Source organism: Ostrinia furnacalis, unplaced genomic scaffold (genome assembly GCF_004193835.3).
Source record: "Ostrinia furnacalis isolate ACB-3 unplaced genomic scaffold, ASM419383v2 OfSCF0963, whole genome shotgun sequence".
Taxonomy (NCBI): Eukaryota; Metazoa; Arthropoda; class Insecta; order Lepidoptera; family Crambidae; genus Ostrinia; species Ostrinia furnacalis.
In genome coordinates this window covers 266,022-274,741 of record NW_021131202.1, presented here as the reverse complement: position 1 = coordinate 274,741, position 8,720 = coordinate 266,022, and the positions used below count along the sequence as shown (strand labels likewise).

Genomic DNA, 8,720 nt, shown 5'->3' with positions numbered 1-8,720 from the left:
ATCTAGATATCAAGACATTACTAACATAATTAAACTACTGAACACTTGTACATCGGGATGAGATAGATGCCATAAGATCACTTAGGCTGGGTTGCACCATCTTACTTTGACAGAAACAAACGTCAAAAATCTGTCAAACTCCATACAAAAAACAACGGTTATTATTATAGTCACGGTTAAAGTAAGTTGGTGCAACTCAGCCTTAATTTATTTACCATTCATAAAACATTTGGTTGAATTGAGTTCTTTTGTTGCTGACATTGTATTTGATATCTCCGACTGCATTAATAAAATTGTAGTTGTCTTGTTTCTATCTTTTCGTGTTTTTGTTTTACTTTACTCCTCTTTCGCACTTACCTATTAGATACATATTATTATGTTATGAATGGTATTTTTCCTGTAATAAATAAAATTCTGCCCATCAATAGCCATATATGATATATTTATGGTCCTGCCGTATAAATATACTAACAAAATCGATTCTGGTTTCCCAAGCGGTGTATGCTATTATTTATACAAAGAGGCACATAATCACTCTAGCATTTAGTAGGTTCTCCATGCGGTTAATTTTGTTAGGATTTTATGGGACTGTCATTACAAAGCTTATAATTTAATGAACATCTTAAAAAATACTCGTGGTGTATAGAGATAGCATTTGTTTCTTATTACCACTGTCCTACCTTTGTATATCTATGGTTATTAAAGTTAAGAGTCAGTCAAAAGAGAGTTATTAATATTAAGGCCGGATTACACCATTTTACTTTAACTTTAAAAAACGTCAAACATTTGTCAAACTCCATACAAAAAACACCAGTCATCTTTATAGTTAGTACGCATAAAGTTAGGTGGTACAACTTAGCCTAAGAATCACAACACAATATCTCGAACAACATTTTTAATAACTTGAAAATAACTTTGTTAAGGGCTTTTACTAATTTGAACAAATTGAAAATGTAAAGAAGTAAATTGAAGTAAATCCTAGTGTAATCCTGATGCCACCGCCGTGGACGTCATAATTGGTTGACTCGTTCCAACGGCTTAATAATTGCGACTGTCATTATTTTCTGACGCACAACCTGGTTGATTCAAATATGCAAAGTCCTTAATAAACTGGAATTGTAATAAATAAATTGTACCTCGCCTCGTCGTCTTCATGCGACCAAACACCTATTGATAGAAAAAAGTCAAAGACTTGCTATTCCTTTTTGCATTGGTCCAATTTAGGGTCAAAGATCTAACACGGCTAATTTCAATTGACCTAAATTATACAAAATCTAATTTCCAATGGCCACCCTACTCCTAAGCCCAATCGGTCTATAAAAACGTTATGATTCGTTCGGGGCTTATTGAAACGAATTCTGGAAACAAAATGGAGTCATTTATTTGATTTCCCAACATTATTTTCACTGTCCTCCATTGAATAGAGTGCTGGTAATATTTCATCTTTTATATCCACAAAAATGGTATTTGTCGACTGATTCCTTTAGACTCCATATCGGGTTATTGAAATGTTACGGCGTTATGGTCTTTATTAATGGTAAGTCTATCGAATGCAATGGCTTTCTTCTTTTGTCATGTCGATAAGGAAGTCTGTTATATTATTTGAGAAATAGGACATTGTCGTAGATGTTTAAGGAGATTAAATGACGTCATGAAGCCCTATATTAGCTGTTTGGAAATCGTGATGAGCCCCTTAATGTAATGGTAGGAGCATAGGCTTTTTTACTTTTTATGTGTTAATTGTTCGGGGTTTTTTATGAGTTTTTAGATTTCGTCAATAACCAAAAAGTCTTGTGATTTATTCAAACGTTTTGGTCTTACATTTTTGTTCTTTTTCCACGTTTCATTCATTTGCGTTTAGGTTTAAAATAATTTCAAAAAGCCTTCAATGTCAAGTTACTCGTACACTTTACTAAATAAAGTTTAAAACAACTGAAATCATAAAAGCTGCAAAGAATTCCTGAAACAGAGGAAAAGATTTTCTCAAACCTAATGATTACAGGAACGAAGTTTTGTTCTTTCCGTGTTGTTCTCATTTATTTGGGGTTCAAGAGAAATAGTTTGTTGGCATTTATTTTTTACGATGCTGTAGTGAGGAGGCAACCTCAATCTTTGCCGGGCTCTATTTTTCTTGCGAGAGTAAACAGATAAAGTTTCTTCATTTGTTTTCTTAATTTATTGCATATAGCAACCGCCCACAGCATTTTAGCGGCTTGGGTCTGGTGATCCGTGTTTTTTAGCCAACGGCGCCTCCCTATCGAGTAATAGCGAAGATTTAATGGTAAATAGTATGGCTGTTATAGCTGTCGATATCGCTAGCTATAACAGCCATACTATATAGGTACGCTTCCTTAAGAGCAAAATGACGATTTGTAAGAACTATTTATTAGTCTAAACAAATATTGGATTTGATCGTGCAACTTTATTTAGCGCAGAAAAATTGGAGATAAATGCACAATTTTAACCGGGTTCAAAAAAGAAAAAGGTTACTAATTAGTTTACATGCTTTTTTCAATGTAGTAACTACATAAATACTATTATATCTTACGGCTTGACGTACCTACTATAAAGACTGAATTTACTTATTAACCACATTTATTAGCAAACCTGAACAAGAAAACATTTAGCATAAATATACGCGCGAAAATACCGAAAGTCAAGTGACAGATCGTAGTGAAGTGCACGAGTCATCGATTGAATAGTGATGGAATGCGTAGATTCGATTTAACCCGCTAACAACTCGGCCATCCTGCAACATCTTCGGTCCTCCGAAGATGACCTTCGGAGCAGCAGCGTCTGCAGGCTCCACCACCACCACGTCGCAGCGGTCCTCGTACATCACGCCTTGTCACCACGATGTCCAAGAAAGATGTCAACCCCTCTCAAGGAAGAGAGTGGCCTGATAGTGGCAAGGCCCCGAAGGCAACCACTGAGTTAGTGCTGGCAGGCCCCTAAGGCAAGCACGGAACTAATGCTGTTAGGCCCCTAAGGCAAGCACTAGACCAAGACTGTTAGGCCCCAAAGGCAATCATTGAACAGATGCTATTAGGCTCCGAAAGCAAGCACTGAACCAATGCTGTTAGGCCCCTAAGGCAAACACTGAACCAANTATATCTGTGTTCCTTGCTCTTACGACATCTACTTGCCTTGTGACCTAATTTGCCACAAACAAAACATTTTATATTTTTGTTAGAACTGACACTTCTCAATGCTGTCACAGGTTGGTCTTGTTCTACACTAGCATCTAAATTATTGATACTGGCCAAATATTGGAGAAGAGAGGCAGTGTCTCGGCACCCAGCTGACTTCGCACCAACTTCTAATAATTTGTTGCCAAGAGTACCAATGATGGCTTCCGTGATCACTTCATCACTTAATTGACATGACATACCTATTCCCAATTTATTGTAATAAAATTCTATAGGCTCTTCATTAGGCAACCGGACTCGATTCACTAAGTCCCTGATTTGTGATAATTTATTTTTAGTGAAAGGAAAAGCCTTTATTAATTTTTCCTTCCACTCAATCCAACTAATCTCATATGATGCTTGTTGCTCATACCATCCCTTAGCATAACCACTCAACTTTGCAGTACAATTACAAATTAAGGTACGCTCATCCCAACCATGCATCTTAGCGGTGCTTTCTAAATTTCGAATCTGTTGCGGACAGCCGCTCGGGCGTGCGGAAATAAGAAAAACCTTCGGTTAAAAAGAAGATATATTTCAGCAATAAATGCCCACAACGGCTATCAAAAAACATCAACTTCAAACTAAACAAAAGGTATCAAAAGTAATAAAAAAGTATAAAAAACATAGACAATATAAAAAAGAGGTTGGTCCACCAATCGGTTCCCAACATCCTCCCCTCCTGTGGCGAAGCCACACTACTCTAGGGGTGCACCGACAGGTGGATCAGCCTGGATGGAATGGGAATGAAGCACCTAAGATGGCATGAATCGGGGCCGGCTGGTATCTCTGCAGTGGGCTGTGGGCGGCTATTAATAAGAGCTTCTGCTTTTCTCAGAGCATGGCATACAAGGCAGTCTCTACGTGGCGTCATGTGCGGAGCCACTGGCGGTTGAAAGGACCAAGAAATGCCAGGGTTGGCTCCAGCTTCTGCCATGGACTTCAATATGTTGGAAACGCCGATGAAAGCTGTCCCATTGTCGGGAAAAATCTTCAATGGAGCGCCGCGTCGTGCAATAAAACCTCCAACGCCATAAGCGCGCTGTCTGTCGAAAAACTGGCCACCAGCTCCAAATTAACCTCTCTCGCAGTCAAGCAGGTGAAGAGTGCGATCGTGCAACGTTTCTCATGCCTTTGGCCCACTGTGATGAGAACTGGACCCATGCAATCTAACCCCACGCAAGTAAACGACGTAGGTGATGCGCTAGTCTCTCCGAAGGTAGGTCTTCAACGGGCGGAGACATGGCTTTCNTCTAATCCAATGTTCTACAGAGACCGATGTAGTTTGTGGATTGAACTCAGGTATGAAGTCATTACGCCCCACATAACGCACAACTGGCTTTGATATTGCCTCACTAAAATTAGTCTTTGGCACCCATGCCACTGATGAAACAGAAACCGGCGGGGATGGTGTTGATTCATTATGATAATTACTTGTTTTCCGTAACTCTCTAATCAATCCCTCCAGGGCATCAATACGCTTGTCTTTATCCTTCAGATCTCTTTTATACTTCTTCTTTATTCTACCAGGTGAAGAGGATGAACTTGAACTATGTGACCGTTTACTATGTTTTGACCGACCCATTATTACACAAGTAACCAAAACCAAAACACAAAAAATCACATGCACACAATTGTTATACTAACAGCACATATAGTTCAATAAAATGCAATCAAAAGTTAGTCACTACAATGACCATCATTCATTAGAAAAATGAAAATTAAGTTTTGTCAATATAAATTGTTCAAATCTTTTAAGTGTCCAACACACAATAAAACTCTGAAATAAGTTTATATTGCACACAAAATGTTCTGTACTGACTAGTTCCACTGCACTTTAATGTTATTATTTAAAATAAAATTCAATAGTCCAAAATGATACAGCTCACCGATAAGCAGGAACAATGATTGCACCTTCAAGAGGTGTTATTTATGCACATGCAACCCTTCACCTCAAGACCTTTTTAACAAGATCTATTGACTTTGAACAGGACAGCAGCTATTCCTGACCCTAAAATATTTCACCAACAAAACCAAAGTCACCACAGAAACTTGTCACAACATGCTTGTAGTAGTACTTTTTCACACATCAGTTTTGCATTCAATGTCACAGAAAACTATAAATACACACGACGTACTAGAACACTAAGTATGCCGTTTTCACTGAACAACATCCATTTAAGTAGAATGTACAAGAAATAAAGTACTTTTCATCAACTTGTAGGTAGCGTCCCATACACATTACACACTGAAACTCGCAACAGATCGTACAAATTAATATAGTTTAAGGGTACTGATCGCACTTCTGAACTCTATAAAGACTGAATTTACTTATTAACCACATTTATTAGCAAACCTGAACAAGAAAACATTTAGCATAAATATACGCGCGAAAATACCGTACCTCTAGTAGGAAAAACTTTCGAGTTCGTTTCGTTGCGTATTCAAAGTGTCATCGAAAAATTTTGTATGAAAAATTAAACAGCGCCCCCTATATTATAGCCGCCCTAGGGGGCGCTGTTTAATTTTTCATACAAAATTTTTCGATGACACTTTGAATACGCAACGAAACGAACTCGAAAGTTTTTCGTACTAGAGGTACCGAAAGTCAAGTGACAGATCGTAGTGAAGTGCACGAGTCATCGATTGAATAGTGATGGAATGCGTAGATTCGATTTAACCCGCTAACACTACATACCTACTTACAGCAGCGAGTGCATCTGCAAATATGGTCACTGGCGTTGACTGGACTATAAGCGTCTGAAATTAGCAAATCAAAATTATCTATAATATTAAAAGAATGGGCTCATTCGAATCTCAAGAACCACCAGTTCCAAATATTCCTGCACAATTGTGATTTTCAAATAAAACCACATCGCATTCAGAATATTTTATTACGGAATACCTGATACGAGGCAGTCCTTTGTAAAGGACATCGGGTCGGCAGGAATCCTATTGTGTGCTGCCGGACTTAATACGTTATGTTGAATTTATTATACTTTGAGATTTTAACCTTGCTGTATTTTATATCTTGGTAAAAAAATATATGATAAAAACTCATCTCGTTTCGTCAGACCTTCTCAAGTCTTTGTCATGGACCTATAAAAAAAGTCGGACGGATTCTCATCAACAAAATACTGTGACATTAGGATACACCAGCTTACCTGTACGTACAGGCCGACACGCACACATTCAAACCCTGACGCACCACTTCGAGTGCAAACTTCACACAGTTGACACATTTAGGCGGCGAAAAAACAACACGAATACGACATGTCTTGTGTGATGAAATTGTGTAAAAACCGTTCTGTTCGAACAAACAAAAATTAAGGAATCACATTTCACAGGTAAAATAATAATCCAATCACTTATTTCCCGACATTAAAATATTGAAATTAATTGAAATCAAACGTCATTCATTCGAAAAAATAATACGTCAAAGACCAGTGTTCTCAGTTATTTACGTGGGAAAATTACCCGAAATATGGGAAATTAATAATAATTTTAGGACTTTTTAGTTATTACGCATACTATAGAAAAAAAATAATTTATCATAATAATTGTGTTTTAATGGGATATATTTTCATAGGCAGATTTGATCCTTCCCAAAAATGTGGAACTGCGAAATTCAAATTTTCTTACATTGATTGCAAGTCAGTGTCAGATTGTATGTTAAAATCTATCAGAGATAATATAATAATAATTATATTGATGATGCATAAGATTATGATTGTACACAAGATTCGTAATTTGTAACTGCTTGAATCATTTTTGATCAACATTAAGTACATACCCTGTAACTAACTTGCAAACAATGTAAGAAAATTTGAACATTGAAAATTTCGCGCCTACCTCAACGCATTCACCTTTCATCCTTTTCAAATTCTGTCTACATTTCCAAGTAAAATCTGCCGATCTATGTTTTTCTTAAAATAAATGGGTAAAATGTTTTGGCTAACATGGCATCCCTAAATTCACTCACACAATAGACAAACGCCAAAATTTTGCGTCACAGTTATGTTGTAGCGCGAGTTCCGTCCGCCTTTTTTTATAGGTCCATGGTCTTTGTATAAAACAAAGTAATATCACAAGAACCTACATAATAATATATGAAATGCGAAAGTAGCTCTGTTTGTCAATTTGTCACTATTTTGCAGTTTAACTGCCGAATCTTTGTTGGTGAATTTTGACATAGAAATAGATTGGGAGTTAGGGAAACTCAGAAAGAGCTTGAGTTTTCACAGGATAAAATAATGAATATTGAAAGGATGGACTTCTATTTCAATAAATACTTAAAAGATGAAAATCTTCATAGCATGCAAATTAGATAAGAAGACATTAAATATAGATTCTACTGCTTTAAGCCTACTATCCGTACTCAAGTATTACACGAACGAAGTCGCGAGCACAACCTAGTATGTCAATAAACGAAAATGTTCACAAAACAAACGTTCGTATTCAACGCGCGTTTACCCCAGCCACTCGCCGTTGAATTTGAAACTAAACGCAAAAAAAACACCCCATTTGGCATATGAGCTCTTACAGAAGCTCTTCGGTTATAAATTTTACAGTGGAATTACTAAACGCGAGTTTAAGCCCGGTTCCACGGTTGTGGGCCAGAGCTAAATCATTTTCCATTTTGCTGAGTGGTTTCAATATTTTTTGATGTACATTTTTAAGGGAAAATAAACTGTTTCCACTTAAATCAGATTTGCAATGGCATGTCAATGAATGCCTGGTATCAATGCGATGTGATTTGAAATGTTTGAAACAATATAACATCACACATTTATTTGTAAATACACGATTTCATTGTGTTAAAATGATGTTCACTAATAATTTTCTGACCGAGGAATGGCAACGGGACTGAATGTGAAATGTTTGTGTGAAATTTGTGAATAATAATGATTAATGTGACTTTTATTATGAATTTAATTATGATACAAGTAGCGCTATACTTCAACCTCGAGGCGTAACTTGAACTATGTTTAAGGCTGGGTTGCACCATCTTACTTTAACTTTGATAAACGTCAAAAATCTGTCAAACTCCATACAAAAAACACCAGTTCTCGTTCGTTATAGTTACGATCAAAGTAAGATGGTATCTAACAATAAATAAGTGGTATTGGGAGTTGAACTTCTCGAATTATTTTTAAGTCACTTATAAAAAGTGTTATCCACTTCATGAAAATAAATATTTAATTTGTGAATAATATTATTATAATATTCTTATTCTTCTTGTCGTGTCGACAACAAACCTAAACAGTGTCAGCCCAAAACTCTGCTACAAGAGTGGCATTGTCAGCAGCATTAATTAAATCCTCCTTTATTTGTAAAAAATTACATATAAGTAGACAAGAAACGTTAAAATATACTTCTCTTTCTTTCCAGGCTAACCATGCACCGGTTGCTCAGCATCACACTCTTCAGCATCATGATAGAACACGTCTTCGCCCAGGAAGGGGAAAAGGAACACCAGGGCCCCCAACCCTGCGGGGGCCACCTGAAAGGTCCGGTCGGGGTCATCCAGAC

The 8,720-nt window shown here is 36.9% G+C and overlaps 1 long non-coding RNA gene across 1 annotated transcript; it reads right to left on the bottom strand.

The window, feature by feature from the left end:
• Positions 1 to 3,109: 3,109 nt before the first annotated feature.
• On the bottom strand, positions 3,110 to 3,653 carry LOC114350750 (uncharacterized). The gene is made up of 2 exons (XR_003655733.1): positions 3,392 to 3,653; positions 3,110 to 3,258 (listed from the first exon to the last, which is right to left on the bottom strand). It is a non-coding gene; the product is annotated as an uncharacterized LOC114350750 (long non-coding RNA).
• Between the last annotated feature and the right edge of the window lie 5,067 nt (positions 3,654 to 8,720).